Here is a 15,939-nt window from a genome sequence, read left to right on the forward strand (position 1 = left end):
CTGTGACAGAAAGGGATTGTTTTACTGAAGAAAAATCTGCTAATTAGCATTTTATGGTGACACTAATTGCCTTAGCTTTTTTTGTCTTTGTCGCAGTGAAAGATACATTATTATCAGGTAAATGAATAATGGATCAGAAGAAATAATGGTCTGTTTCTGGTTTTCTATTTTTTTAGTCTTGTACACCTTATAACACTTTCAACCTCTCTCACTTTTACTCATAGTCCATGGAATATTGATGCTCCACTGTTCCTCAGAACCTGTTAATTGAGCTAAATTTTGCAGTGCCTGTTTGTCTTTTTATAGCCCCGCAGCCAAAAAAAAGATGCAGGGAACTGCCATCAGAGGGAGGCTTTGAGGTACAATAGATCGTGCCCTGCCTTTGAGTTCCAGATTCAAATCCCACTCCAGGCATAAATGATCATGAATGATGAATTTATGATAGAGTAAACAGGCTTATTAATCTTCAAATACTTCCAACATGCCTGGAAGAAGAGGAGAGAAGAAGAGGCTTCTTGCTTGGTGTGAAATTGGGCCACTCAAGCTAAAGCATCAGTCTAGAGATCTGTTCTTGGTAAAACAAGGCCAAGAAATATATATGCTTCATCTGCCTCAGGTGCCTCTATATGCAAGAAGTCTTTTAAGTCAAATATCCATCAAAATTTAAGTTTACATTCATTATCATGGAAGGGTCTTATTAATATTTAAACACTGGTCCCATTGTTTTTCCCTGTTAAGGGATGAAGACTTCATTTTATTTGGCCATCACCCTTAGTTACGCGATATCAGATTCACTCAGAAGTTGCTTATATCTCATAGAACAGTGATGCAAACATATTTTCACAATTAAGAGTGGACCTAAAGAAAAGAGGTTCATAATCACAGGATTCCTCCTACTCTCTGCATGCTTGCTCCACCCTTATTACTTCCTCACTGAAATCTAAATCAGAGATGAGGGAAAGCAGAAATGCAACTCTGCTGACAACGCATGAATGGGAGGATAATACAAAGGCATAGTAGTGCAGATGTTGGAAACCTGAAATAAAAAAAATGTTGGAGATACTCAGCATGTCAAGCAGCCTCTGAGGTGAAAATGGTATTTTTATTTCAGGTCAATGATGATACTTTATCAGATACCTGTTTTAAGCAAAGTTGCTCCATAATTGGCTGTATGAAGCTAGAATCAATTAGTAAGATGAAGCAAAGTGAAAGTTATTGTAAGTGTGTAAAGTTCAGAAAAGGTTAATGTTGAGGAATGGATTAAACACCACTCAATATGTCACAAGGACAAAAGTGGCGGAGCAGCTTTGGATCTCAGCGGATCAAAACAGAACATCATGGACTGCCTCAAATATTGTGTAACATCGTCTGTCATAGCAATAAAATGTGTATCTTGTTGCTATAAAGCAAGAAAAAAAAATTGTTTAAGATAAGATCGTCCATTCATTTGTTTTCCAAATGGTTTTCTTCAGTCACACTAATCAGCAGACCCTGTATATCCTCTCTGAGAAGAATGATGTTGGTAGAAAAATCTACCAGCTAGATCTTATGCCATGATGAGCTGTAGTGAGGATTCATCTTACAACAGAATTAACAATCAGATTTCACAGTACATGCATTCTTGAGATTCCCTGAGATTGCAAATAAAGGTTTGGATTTAAATATTGCCTTCCAGAATTTCAAAATAGTTTAGACCTAGTTAAGTACCTTTTATAATGTAGAAAAATAGGGTGCTGTTTGGAGGCTTGATGTGGACTGAATGGACAAAATGACCTACTTCCAAGCTGTAGGGATTCTATGTTGGTTGATACATAAATTCACTTCCCTACTTTTCTTTGAAATAGTATCATTTGATGTTTTATATCCGCATCATGGAATAGACAGAGCCTCGGTTTTATGTCTGACAGTACCTCTGGCTTTCTTTTGTGTTCAAGTCCTGGGAATGAGACTTAAAACCAAAAGCTGCTGGCTCAGACACAAAGCAACTACTACAGGCTCACGGCTCGCATCAACAACAACAATATGTCCAGTCACCTTTCTCCATGTGTGAGCAGGTACAACACTTAAATGCCTCTCTAACTGTTGTTCCACTTGATAGGCCCACTGCTCCTGTATTATAAATTTTCCACTGTCATACCTACTTCCAATGCTGAAAGTGGCAGGACAATCTTCGAGTTCAATTCTGAGTCAGATTATAATATTTTTGGGTTTTGCTTTCTCTATATGAATGCTGACATTTATAGTGCAATTCTGATTGCCTTTAAGATGATCAGCATTCAGTTTGAACTTGTAATGGAGCATGGGATGACATATCTCCGATAACTAAAACTGAAACACCAAGAGAAGCTGGCCTTGCTCACAATCTGTCAAAGGAAGTGTGAAGAGTGGTGTAATCTACCTCTCATCTTCCAACCTGTTATAAAGGAGAGGTGAAATGAAATGAACTCCCTGACTATGGCTTTATAAGCAGCAAGTAACAATTTATTTATCCCGAAGAGTTAGCAAATCAACAGGACTACAACCAAATCAAACAATTCCCCTTACTTACCTACCTTTCACAAATAAAACAAAATTCTAATGATATGCTTTTCCAAAGATACAGTTCCCACTAATATAAAGCAAATTAATAAAAAATGAAAGCTTAATCTCTTGAAATTGCAGCCAAGATAAATCTTCGGAATGTTCTTTGCCTTCTCCACTGTCCCCTCGTCAGGAACGCCTTCCTCCGTCAAATTCTTGTGTCAGGAGTATTAGTCAAGAGTGCTTATTTATTTAGATGATGCTTACTCTGGGGTCTTAGAGATGTCTGTGAGAGCCAGTGATTTTCTGATTTTAGAACTGGTGACTGTTGAGACCTGTTCTCTAAACAGATGGCAGTTTGCTTTCATACCAATTTTCAAATACCCTCTTCTTTTATACCCCTGATGACCTATTAATTTCTTACAACATGATTTGTCTGAGGTTTTCAAAGCCATCAGACATAAATTTTAATTGGGCTTTGGTATTTAGAACCTGTTTAAATTAATTGGCTAAACTCAAAGACCTGTTGTCTGGTTAAAAATAATAAAGTGTGAAGCTGGATGAACACAGCAGGCCAAGCAGCATCTCGGGAGCACAAATGCTGACGTTTTGGGCCTAGACCCTTCATCAGAGAGGGGGATGGGGAGAGGGTTCTGGAATAAATAGGGAGAGGGGGGAGGCAGACCAAGGATGGAGAGAAAAGAAGATAGGTGGAGAGGAGAGTATAGGTGGGGAGGGAGGGAAGGGATAGGTCAGTCCATGGAAGATGGACAGGTCAAGGAGATGGGATGAGGTTAGTAGGTAGGAAATGGAGGTGCGGCTTGAGGTAGGAGGAAGGGGTGGGTGAGAGGAAGAGCTGCCCCAAGTGGATCCCCCTCGTTCTCACACACCACCCCACCAACCTCTGGATACAACGCATCATCCTCTGACACTTCCGCCATCTACAATCCGACCCCACCACCCAAGACATTTTTCCATCCCCACCCTTGTCTGCCTTCCGGAGAGACCACTCTCTCCGTGACTCCCTTGTTCGCTCCACACTCCCCTCCAACCCCACCACACCTGGCACCTTCCCCTGCAACCGCAGGAAGTGCTACACTTGCCCCCACACGTCCTCCCTCACCCCCATCCCAGGCCCCAAGATGACTTTCCACATTAAGCAGACATTCACCTGAACATCTGCCAACGTGGTATACTGTATCCATTGCACCCGGTGTGGCTACCTCTACATCAGGGAAACCAAGCGGAGGCTTGGAGACCGCTTTGCAGAACACCTCCGTTGGATTTGCAGTAAACAACTGCACCTCCCAGTCACGAACCATTTTAACTCCCCCTCCCATTCTTTCGACGACATGTCCATCATGGGCCTCCTGCAGTGCCGCAATGATGCCACCCGAAGGTTGCAGGAACGGCAACTCATATTCCGCTTGGGAACCCTGCAGCCCAATGGTATCAATGTGGACTTCACCAGCTTCAAAATCTCCCCTTCCCTCACCGCATCCCAAAACCAGCCCAGTTCGTCCCCTCCCCCAACTGCATCACACAACCAGCCCAGCTCATCCCCTTCTCCCACTGCATCACAAAACCAACCCAGCCCGTCTCTGCCTCCCTAACCTGTTCTTCCTCTCACCCACCCCTTCCTCCCACCTCCATTTCCTACCTACTAACCTCATCCCACCTCCTTGACCTGTCCGTCTTCCCTGGACTGAACTATCCCCTCCCTACCTCCCCACCTATACAGTCCTCTCCACCTATCTTCTTTTCGCTCCATCTTTAGTCCACCTCCCCCTCTCTCCCTATTTATTCCAGAACCCTCTCCCCATCTCCATCTCTGATGAAGGGTCTAGGCCCGAAACGTCATCTTTTGTGCTCCTGAGATGCTGCTTGTCCTGCTGTGTTCATCCAGCTTCACACTTTGTGATCTCGGATTCTCCAGCATCTGCAGTTCCCATTATGTCTGGTTAAAAATGTTGTTTTGCCTGCTAACGGTATAGCAATGTGATACACTGTTTCAATTTAAAGAACTCTCTGTGCAGTTGCTGCTGCCTGCAGACTGTTTTTTCAATCTTCAAGCCTAGAAGAAAGAAATAATCTTTGGGTGACCATTCACTCACCCCCTATCATTTTACAAACAAATTCTCATGTCTTTTCTTCCAGTCCACAAGTACTCTACCTAACTTCACAACACCTCCCCCCTTAAGAAGAAAAATGACTCTTATAATGAAAAGATAGCTCCATTTTTTTTTCTCTAAAAGTTAATTCCATTATTAGTCGATACATAGGTCATTTACATAGGATCACACATTTCAAACTAATTCTATGTACCTGTACATATAATATTGAACACTACTGTGTCTATCTTACATACATATTTTCCTTTTAAACCTGCAATAACACATCCACAACACCGTTTTCACAACACACATGTACAATCTGTAAATTAAATACTTGTAACATAAGACTTCAACAAAATAGTCTAATATTCTTGTCTTTAGGTCTTTCCAAAAATGTCAAAGGGTTGAGATCAGTCTACGCACCCATCTCTAAGACATTGTTTGCAACAGAAATATTAAAATGTTCTAAGGCCAGCACCAAACTCTTATTACTTTTTTCAAATGGGTGAATAATTTCTGTGGTGGATGTTGAGTTTCTTTGAGAAATAACCAATTGGTTCCAGAATCATCCTGATGTAATAGCATAGCTTCAACTCCTACATTGCTTGTGTCAATGGCTACTTTAAGGGGTTTCAAGAAATATAGCATGGCTAAAACTGGTGCAGTGATTAACACAGCTTTTAAATTTTCAAATGCCTTCTTGCATTGTTCTGCCCACCGCAATTTTGTGTTCCTCTTCAACAAAGCCATCAGCAGTGCCACCATGCAACTAAATTTTGGTACAAATTTTTTATAGAATCAAATTATTTCCAAACTTCATAAAACAGTCCCAAAAATCGTAGCTAATAAAATGTGAGGCTGGATGAACACAGCAGGCCCAGCAGCATCTCAGGAGCACAGAAGCTGACGTTTCGGGCCTAGATCCTTCATCAGAGAGGGGAATGGGGTGAGGTTTCTGGAATAAATAGGGAGAGAGGGGGAGGCGGACTGAAGATGGAGAGAAAAGAAGATAGGTGGAGAGGAGAGTATAGGTGGGGAGGTAGGGAGGGGATCGGTCAGTCCCGGGAAGACGGACAGGTCAAGGAGGTGGGATGAGGTTAGTAGGTAGGAGATGGAAGTGCGGCTTGGTTTGGGAGGAAGGGATGGGTGAGAGGAAGAACAGGCATCATTGCAGTGCCACAATGATGCCACCCGAAGGTTGCAGGAACAGCAACTTATAATCCGCTTGGGAACCCTGCAGCCCAATGGTATCAATGTGGACTTCACCAGCTCCAAAATCTCCCCTTCCCCCACCGCATCTCAAAACCAGCCCAGTTCATCCCCTCCCCCCACTGCACCAAACAACCAGCCCAGTTCTTCCCCTCCACCCACTGCATCCCAAAACCAGTCCAACCTGTCTCTGCCTCCCTAACCTGTTCTTCCTCTCACCCATCCCTTCCTCCCACCCCAAGCCACACATCCATCTCCTACCTACTAACCTCATCCCACCTCCTTGACCTGTCCGTCTTCCCTGGACTGACCTATCCCCTCCCTACCTCCCCACCTATACTCTCTCCACCTATCTTCTTTTCTCTCCATCTTCAGTCCGCCTCCCCCTCTCTCCCTATTTATTCCAGAACTCTCACCCCATCCCCCTCTCTGATGAAGGGTCTAGGCCCGAAACGTCAGCTTTTGTGCTCCTGAGATGCTGCTGGGCCTGCTGTGTTCATCCAGCCTCACATTTTATTATCTTGGATTCTCCAGCATCTGCAGTTCCCATAATCACCTAAAATCGTAGCACTTCTTTCTTTGAGGATGGTATTGGAAATTTGTATTTGGCCTTCGTCTTCATTTTCCTTGGTGTCATCCTTTCACGTGTAATGTTGTGTTCCAAGAATGCCACTTCTGCCTTCGCGCATTCTGTCTTTGCTAAATTTATGACCAACTTTCTCGTCCATAATCTCTCAAAGAGCTCTGCCAAATGTGCCATGTGATCTGGCCATGAATGGCTAAAGATCACTAAGTGATCTGTATAGATGGCACAATGAGTCAATCTCGCCACAACTCTGTTCATAAGTCTTTGAAACGTGTCTGGTATGTTCTTCGTTCCAAAGGATATTACTTTAAATTGATGCAGCCCATTCAGGGTTACAAACACAGAAACTTCTTTCGCTGCCTCCGTCAAAGGTACTGGCCAGTAACCGAGAAGTAAGTCCAACTTTGTGGTGTAAGTGGCTTGTCCAACTTTTTCCACGCGGTGCTCCAGCCTTGGAATTGGGTATGAGTCTGAATTAGTCACTGTTTCAGTAAGCTAGGCATAAGGCTATTTATGGATTGCAACAGGGTCTAAAATCTGAGAATCATCATCCAGTTTGTGCATTTTAGCAATCACAATTTCTTTAATTAAAATTTGTAATGGCCTTTTCGAAAACTAAAATGTGCTAGTCAGCAAATGTATTTCATTACAGTGACTTTAAAATAGTCAGAATTATAAAGGAAAGAGCAGCATTTTGTAAAGGATGTATTTTAAATATATAATACTGCAGCTAAAATTACCTTCATGTTGTACTGATGCAGTATATACCTTCTAGTCCGAACATTTCTGCTAATTTGACCTGGAATTGGCCAAATGAGCATGAACTTATCACCCAAGAAGATGAACCCACCTTCAAAATTAGTCACACATCCCTGACAAATTAATCACTGTTATGTCCTCAACAAGCCACTAAAAAGCTTTTAAATATTAAAGAAACATTCAATTTAATAAGACATCCCATTTCTTTTGTGAGAAGCCAATTTTTACCTGTATTCATAAAACTGCTCCAATTTAGAACACTTTGATGCCTCAATGAACAATTTTAATGAAAGGGAAAAGAAACGATTACATTCTAAGTCCATGCCTGATTGTGCTGATTCATAAAGGATTCTATATTTATAAGTATGCAAGTATGACGAAGACCTCATTTTGGGAACCTAGCTAAGTTTTAAGCACGACTTGCATCCAGGTTGCCAATCATGGATTTCAAGCAGAAACTCAACAACACTGCCTATGCAGTTAGGTGAAGGATCAGCAAATGGAGTCCAACATGTTCACAAGTTGGAGGTTTGACTGCACTGTGAAGCTAAGTTGAAGCTCAGGGCTACCTGTCATTACAAGTCGATTTCATCAGGCGAGTGCATTTGTGTTAGTTATGGTTAGCTTGAGTGCAATAAAAGATCAAAGTATTTTTTCTCAGATGAAAATACAACATTATAGTTTGACAAGCCTTCTTACAGTGGGATTGAATATTGGACAATTAGGTAAAATAAGTGAAAAGCCAAAGGATAGAGAAGATTTCACCTTTTAGTAACTTTTACAATAGCAAATAAACTTAAATCAACATAAGGCAAACATGAATTAACAGGTGAAGGATATTTTAATAAAAACTAAATTTCATTTTAAATAGATGTATCAACAAAGATGCACATGATGCATTTAAAAGAACACAAATCAACACAAATGCAGGATCACATATAATCCTAGATATAATCCTACACTGTTCCAAGCTAGCTTCCATTTTGTAGGATTTTCACTTCCATCCAATTGTCACAATCTTGAAAAACATTTACCAATAGCCACAATACTTCTGAAGTCCTCAGACATGGTTACCACTGACAAGATTTACATTTACTCTTGTACTTCAGTCATTGCAGTTCTAATGACACAGAATCATTAGAGACTCGCTTGCTTCACCCTTTTAAATGATCTGGTGGGTTCAAGAAACACTGAGACAGTAACAGTGGGCCTTGCCCAATTCATAAATTCTTGTACTTCTCATCTTGTTCTCATCTCTTTCCAAATTTACAACACACAGCAATAACACAGACTCCATTCAATTCTCAGAGACCTGCTTGTTTCGATATCAGGATCTGTTTGAAGACTGTCAAATAGAAAACCATTTATTTAAGAGAGAATCTTACTTGTTTCTGCTTCAGTTTGATGTATGTTTTGAACTGCTAAACAAAAAAAATCTGACCAAATCCCACAACAATTAACTTTTAATTTACCTTTTGCCTCATTTATTTATCCCTAATGCAACATAAAGTTACAAGGGCATATCTTAGACCCCAGTGTTATAATCGGGAAACTAATTAACTGTCTTACAGAATATTTCAGCATCCTTTGATCTTACAGGGATATCACTCAGAAAGGTGATATATACTTTCAAGAGCACATAAGTCATCCTATGCAGTTCCAAGGAGTGTGCAAGAATAGATCAAACTGTGGATGTAACTGTATCAATATTTAAAAGTCACAGGACATATTGAAGCAAACCTGCATTTCACGAATGGAGGCATAGAGTTCAAAAGCAGTCAAATTATTTCCAAACTTCACAAAACAGAAGTAAGGTTCAACTGCAATGAATTAGATGCACAAATTCTTAAATATAATGCTACATTACAACTCCATCTGTATGATCAATTGTTATTTCAATGACAGCTACATGGATTAAGATACACAAGGTACCTGTCCTGAGCATCATACCATCTCAGAACCCAAATCTCCATTACATCCCCTTTAGGTCTGGTTCAACGTGCAGATTAAGCAGCAGGCAGTGTCTGCTGTGTACTGCAAGAGTCTTGTAAGGTTGGTAGAGGCTGACATTCTCATAATTTTTCAGGAGTGTTTAGATGCCACCCTTGCTTTGGGCTAAATGCTGGAAAAAGGGATTAGAATAGTTAGATACTTGTGTATGTGACCGGTGTAGATTCAGTGGGTCAAAGGGCCTTTTTCCTGTACAGTAGATCTCTATGACTCTATGACATTACCTCCAACCCCAGACAGATCCTAGCATTGGAACCGCATCTTGAAGAGGCCTATTGTCTGCTAAACAATGGCCCGAGTGGAAGAAAGGACGATGCTGGATCTACAGTCAGCGTCAGGCAGGGATTGTGCAATGGAGCCATCTGATATGGTTGCAGAGGGTAGCCCTAGTCTCCCAGTAATCATCCTTGAAAGACATCTAGCACTTGAAATAGGGATATGAAGGCTGTCAATGAATGGGTATCACAGTAGCTCCCAGAGCACCGAGCACAGTCTTCTTTGATTAGGTACCAATGATCGCAAGTGACTTATACAGCGATGAAAACCTTTGATGTTGATGAAATCAACAACATTATGAAGTGTGCGAGCAGTCTCTAGCACCCTGCCCCTTGGTAATGCCAGCTACATTGGCAACAACAGCCCTGATCTGATCCGGGAAGAGAAGATGAAACAGTATAATCTGTCACAATTGTGCCTGTATCAACATTGAGGACTGAACATTGAGGTGATGAACTGGAGCCACTTTCATGTCAAGAATTATTGCCACATACTCTCTCCCTGCTATGTGGGGAAATAGTAAACTGCAAACAGGTTGAAAATAAGTAATAATGATACGCTGATGTATGCATATAGACCTCTCACCACTCACTGGCTACATTCTCATCTGTTGTTCAAACACTGAGAGCAACTTAGGGCAGTTTTTTTTCTCTATGCAGGAATCTCAGTTTTGCAATCCCATTATATTTTCCCAGATGATTTGCTATTGCTCATGTTGGTCAGGTGCTGGGAGAATTGGGTGATGCATTTTGGAAGGTCGAATTTGAAAGCTGAGTACAGGATTAAGGATAGGATTCTTGGCAGCGTGGAGGAACAGAGGGATCTTGGTGTGCAGATACATAGATCCCTTAAAATGGCCACCCAAGTGGACAGGGTTGTTAAGAAAGCATATGGTGTTTTGGCTTTCATTAACAGGGGGATTGAGTTTAAGAGTCGTGAGATCTTGTTGCAGCTCTATAAAACTTTGGTTAGACCGCACTTGGAATACTGCGTCCAGTTCTGGGCGCCCTATTATAGGAAAGATGTGGATGCTTTGGAGAGGGTTCAGAGGAGGTTTACCAGGATGCTGCCTGGACTGGAGGGCTTATCTTATGAAGAGAGGTTGACTGAGCTCGGTCTCTTTTCATTGGAGAAAAGGAGGAGGAGAGGGGACCTAATTGAGGTATACAAGATAATGAGAGGCATAGATAGAGTCGATAGCCAGAGACTATTTCCCAGGGCAGAAATGGCTAGCACGAGGGGTCATAGTTTTAAGCTGGTTGGTGGAAAGTATAGAGGGGATGTCAGAGGCAGGTTCTTTACGCAGAGAGTTGTGAGAGCATGGAATGCGTTGCCAGCAGCAGTTGTGGAAGCAAGGTCATTGGGGTCATTTAAGAGACTGCTGGACATGCATATGGTCACAGAAATTTGAGGGTGCATCCATGAGGATCAATGGTCGGCACAACATTGTGGGCTGAAGGGCCTGTTCTGTGCTGTACTGTTCTATGTTCTATGTTCTATGTAATTCTGTCCTTTCGGCCCAGTTCTGAGTATCGCACTTTGCGAAGGATGTCAGGACAGTTGAGAGGGTACATAAGAGATTTACTGCAGCTGTTCAAGATCCAGGGACATTTTGGTTTGTATAAGCTACACAAGGACAGTCTAATTGAATGATAACATATGGAATTGGAGATTTAAGGTTTTGGTCAAGTAACGCAAGGAGGATTGTGGGATGGAGCCTTTTTACATAATGAGCTGAATTTTATATTTAATGTTGATCTTGCTTTTTGTGCACTTCTTCCGCAGCCATAACATTGTGTTTTTCATTCTGTTCTACTACCCTCATGCATTTATGTGGTATGATCTACCTATGGTGCACATAAAACAAAACTTCTCATTGTGCTTGTGACAGCAATAAATAAAATCAAATTTAACCTAATCAAATCAAATCAAATCTAATCAAATGGCAGAGTTCCTATTACCCATGAAGTTGATGGAAACAAAAATAATTGATGATTTTGAAAGGAAATGGAGCAGAAATGAAATTAACCTGCAGCACAATAGGGATTAAACAGGGGAGCGCAACTGACTGGGTTGCTCCAGGAAGACCTGACGTGAACTTGATGGGCCAAACATGAATTTGTTAGCAGTTTATGCACTGAACTTCAAAGGCAGTCACAACAACAGCACTGGGAATTTGGGAATCCATTTTGTGCACAGCAGAAGTTTAAGTCAGCAACACTTGTAAGTTTGGATGACAGAAATGTAGTTTAGGAATAGAGACAGAAAAAGACAGGAGAAAATATCTTCAAGTAAAAATATATGTAATAAATAGACAATTTACAAGGTTTATATCAATTGTAGCCAGGTTAACTGGAACTGTGCCATCAAAGTGTGAGCACTGATTGGTTAATGGAATGAAAACCAGAACCAAAGCTAACAATTGCACACACATGACTGAAGCCTTAGACTATAAATAATGCTATACTTTCTATTGAGGCGCAGGTCTATAATCTTGACATGGTATTAAGAATTCACTCTCACAATCTCAAAAAATTGACCTGTTTTCACCCACAACGAAGGAAAACTCATTGATCAGCTTTGCTTTGCAATTACTCACAATTAGAAAAAAAACAGTGAAGCAAGAACTATCGTAAAACTTTGGCCTGAAATTCAGACTTGTAGTACCTGGGTTTCAGTACAATAGGCTTTGTTTTGCCGCCAAAATTATATTAGCTGCCATTGGTGCTAGTGGTATGGATGCTCGTTGCCATTTTGATGAGAATGTTAGCACATGCAGAAGAAGTGTCAGCATTGGCAGACTCTGACATCTGTCAGGCATGTATTGCTGATTTAATAGCAGTGCTGCTGTTGTGAAGCTCAGCACTCAACTTCACACAGCTAGTGAAATGCTCTGCATTGATAATTATACCCAAAAGCGTTTTTATTTTGTCTCTTTTAGCAACTTGTTCAGACATATTCTGACACTCTGGAACAAGTGGGACTTAAACATGTGCCTTCTGGCTCAGATGTATGACCACTATCAACCAGAAGAGTCCCATGGCACTGACTGAAATGCTGGGTCTGCCAGGGCAGGACTGATTGATCAAGAATGCTATGTAAAAGGACCATCAATCACATTCAGTTGACTTGCTGGTTGATTTCTATCCATGCCAATTATGGAACTGTCTGGAGGTTTCCAGAACCATACACAGTTATAGAACTCTACAGGACCTGATTAACATAACTGCTGAAAGCTTTTGTCCTGACTTGAAGAACTCTGCATAAACAACTTTTTCATAGACACAGTGCATAAATTTGCATTCCCCTTGGACGAGAGGTGGATGGCTGAGGAACGATCAGAGTCAATATACTGTTTCAGTCAAGCTGCTGATAGACAGATAAGTAAAAGTACGAGAAACATTTTCCACAGTATCCAAGCTAACGAATGGTTCTCCTGCAGAATCTTGGGAGTGAACAGTCTATCTGATATCTCTGCTTTTTGAGAAAGGTACTCACTGAGAAAGGAATGCTCCTGTTGCTGCAACAACAACATCAATTTTCAAGCAGGGAGAAGATAGTATCGCCAGTGGTATTGAGAGAGTAACCAGAGCCAGAGAATGGATGTCTCCTATTCTGTTGTGTTAGAACTGATACAATGTGTGCACATGCTCTTTTTTGCTGCAAAAAATAGGGCCTGCAATTCCACAATGGAACACCATTTGTCACATAATCCTGAAAGTGCAAAGAATTACGCTTATAGCAAATTTAGGTTTGTCAGTTGGGCTTGGAGTGTGGCACCGTTGCATAGTGGAATCTTTATTTTTTATTCTTTGTGACAGAAATAACATGGATTCACACTGCTTCAGAGACAGTAGGAACTGCAGGTGCTGGAGAATCTGAGATAACACGGTATAGAGCTAGACGAACACCGCAGGCCAAGCACCATCAGGGGAGCAGGAAGGCTGACATATCGGGCCTGGACCCTTCTTCAGAAATGGGAGTTCCTGCAGTTCCTAATATCCCACTGCAAAGCCGCTTCTAAGGATGCCTACCCTGAAGAAGTTACCCTCCTCCGTCTGGAAAAACCTCAGTGGATCTCTCTCTCACTGCAACTCTCTCATAATCTGTACTGCCTTGAAACTGCTTGACCACGCCCTGAAGCAAACCAGGTACTACAGCCACATTATCTTTCTTAGTGCCTGCCTACGGAACCAGATCATCCCCAACGGACTACAGTCCACATTCAGGGATTCCTAGCCATTTCTGAAGAAGGGTCTAGGCCCAAGGCATCAGCCTTCTTCCTCCTCTGATGCTGCTTGGCCTGCTGTGTTCATCCAGCTCAACACCGTGTTATCTTGGATAACATTGCACTTGTTTCAATTCAACAAAACAGATAACAGTCATTTTCTGCTTCATTTGTTTGGACATGCCACCCTAAACATTCATCCTGTCGTGTTTCATATTCAACCAAATATTTAGTAGTTAACTGTCAATAATCATTTACTGGAACATTCTTCATGGCAATGCGTTCACCAATCACTTGCCAATTCATCATCATTAACAACATTGATGTTAATGATGATGAATTGCCTTTGTTCTGTTATGTCTTGTGATTTGTCTTGATGAGCGCAAGATGACAAGTTCTGACATGTCTTTTTTAAGGAATATCTGAGAAATGTTCAGAAAGGCAGCTCAAAGGGGCTTGACCTGAAACACCAGCTTTCCTGCTCCTCTGATGCTGCTTGGCCTGCTGTGTTCATCCAGCTCTACACGTTGTTATCTCAGAGTTGTGCTGTTTTCTACCCTGCAAATCATTTTGATTGAGGCCGGTGAGATCAGGAGACCTTGGATGATATTAGTTTGAGCTGCCGCTCCAGTGCCTATGTGTTATGTGTGTTCTGCCTGTGCTGCAATGGAATCCGAGATAATGGTCATCAGGCCCTGCATTAAGGATGGGTTAACAAGTGTGTACATGGAGGTAGCCACAATATTCATTCTGAAAAATATAGTCTGCAAGGTTTACAACAAAGCCTGGTGCGAAACCCATGCCCCACTCCTCCATGTTATTTGATATTTATAGAAGATTTTGCGTCAGACCTGTAATGTTGGGTAGCTCTTATAGCCTTGTTCTGTAAGACATGGCATCTAAGTCCGCTGCAGCAGTTCTCATGTGTGACTTCTGCCTCTGCTGATCTGACAGCGGGTCTACACTATTCCCTTATCTATGTTGCAAGCCACTAATTCTCATTGACTCAGCATGCCAACATGTGCGTATCCACCTCGAAGCCACCTTTTGAAGTTCCTGCAGAGTTGGTATTTGAGGCTATTTTTACAAATGTTAGAATTTTTGATTTTGTTTTATTCATCACTGCCTTTTTGTACCAACACTTTCTGATTCACCACTCTCTGTTTATTTAAGGCTCTTGTAGAAGTAAAAGGAGAGAGCCGCAAAGGTAAGTTTGTGGTAAGGGAAGATGTAGAGAAAGCAAGAAATGCATTCTTGTACCACCTGTAAGCTTCTAAACCAGAAGAGATTGTGGATTGAGGGACAAGTAGATTGAGACAATGAAGTTTAGATTTGCATGTGCCATAATCTAAAATGGTTTCAAACTCGCCATTGGTAATTGTGTCAGTCATGGCCATTCCAGTAATTGGAACCAGTATCCCCTCCATGGGGCTAATGACTTGCATTCATGCCAGTTGCACTGGTTAGATGCTGCTGTCAATGGTTATTTTCCATTGTATCCTTTGAGTGGGGGAACAGTGTCAGTGACAGTTGTGCAATCTGACTAGGTGATGTGCCTAACTTGAATAGTGTGTGAGGTGTTACCATAAAGCTTGCAGTGATATTAAGTATGTGAGGATGAAGTGATGCTCTGAATGTGGGTTGTGAATGATTTTAAAAGTTCTGGAGGAAAGAGTTGGGGGTGTTTGAATTGAGCAATCTGTGAGGCTACTGGAGCAGTTGCTGGGATTTGGTATTGCAAGATGAACTCACTGGCCCCTTGCATTTGTGAGAGATCATAAAATATTGGGTTTGCCTGGACAGCTTCATGGGTCCCGTACTCTGCCCTGCCATAATTCCGCATTCATTTTGCCCACAATCTTTTTCTATAACTGTTCCAGGAACAATTGCAACCAAATTTCCCTTCCCTTTTAGGAAGCATTGTTTGACTTTAAATAGTGCAATGTGGCTCTAAATGATGCTACTGTTGCACAAATTTGGTCTGGCTGCTGATTTGTGCAACCAATCTGCAATATGTTTCTGTATGTTGTGGTAACAGTTGTACCACGCTGATAGGAACTTGTAATTTTGAGAGGAAAAATCAGGGCAACTACCAAGTGAAGCATTTGTCAGGTCCACTGGTATTAATTCAGGGTAATTTAAGAAAACACTTCCTGAATTTGCTGCCAGTACAGGCTGATAGGCTGACTGGCCACTTTCTACGCTATACCATTCTACAATTTAAGATGAAATAAGCA

The 15,939-nt window shown here is 41.5% G+C and overlaps 1 protein-coding gene across 2 annotated transcripts in view; it reads left to right on the plus strand.

Moving 5' to 3' along the window:
- The window catches only part of LOC125453778 (rho GTPase-activating protein 15-like), a 729,405-nt gene that overhangs the window by 30,779 nt on the left and 682,687 nt on the right, over positions 1–15,939 (plus strand). Inside the window, exon 1 of one of the 2 annotated variants that reach the window (XM_059647442.1) lies at positions 14,881–14,909. The exons of the other annotated variant lie outside the window; for it this stretch is intronic. The gene's annotated coding sequence lies outside the window, so the exon portion shown is untranslated. Of the gene's footprint in view, positions 1–14,880; positions 14,910–15,939 lie in introns of those variants that run through there. 2 annotated transcript variants of the gene reach the window in all.

This window comes from Stegostoma tigrinum, chromosome 7 (genome assembly GCF_030684315.1).
Source record: "Stegostoma tigrinum isolate sSteTig4 chromosome 7, sSteTig4.hap1, whole genome shotgun sequence".
Taxonomy (NCBI): domain Eukaryota; kingdom Metazoa; phylum Chordata; class Chondrichthyes; order Orectolobiformes; family Stegostomatidae; genus Stegostoma; species Stegostoma tigrinum.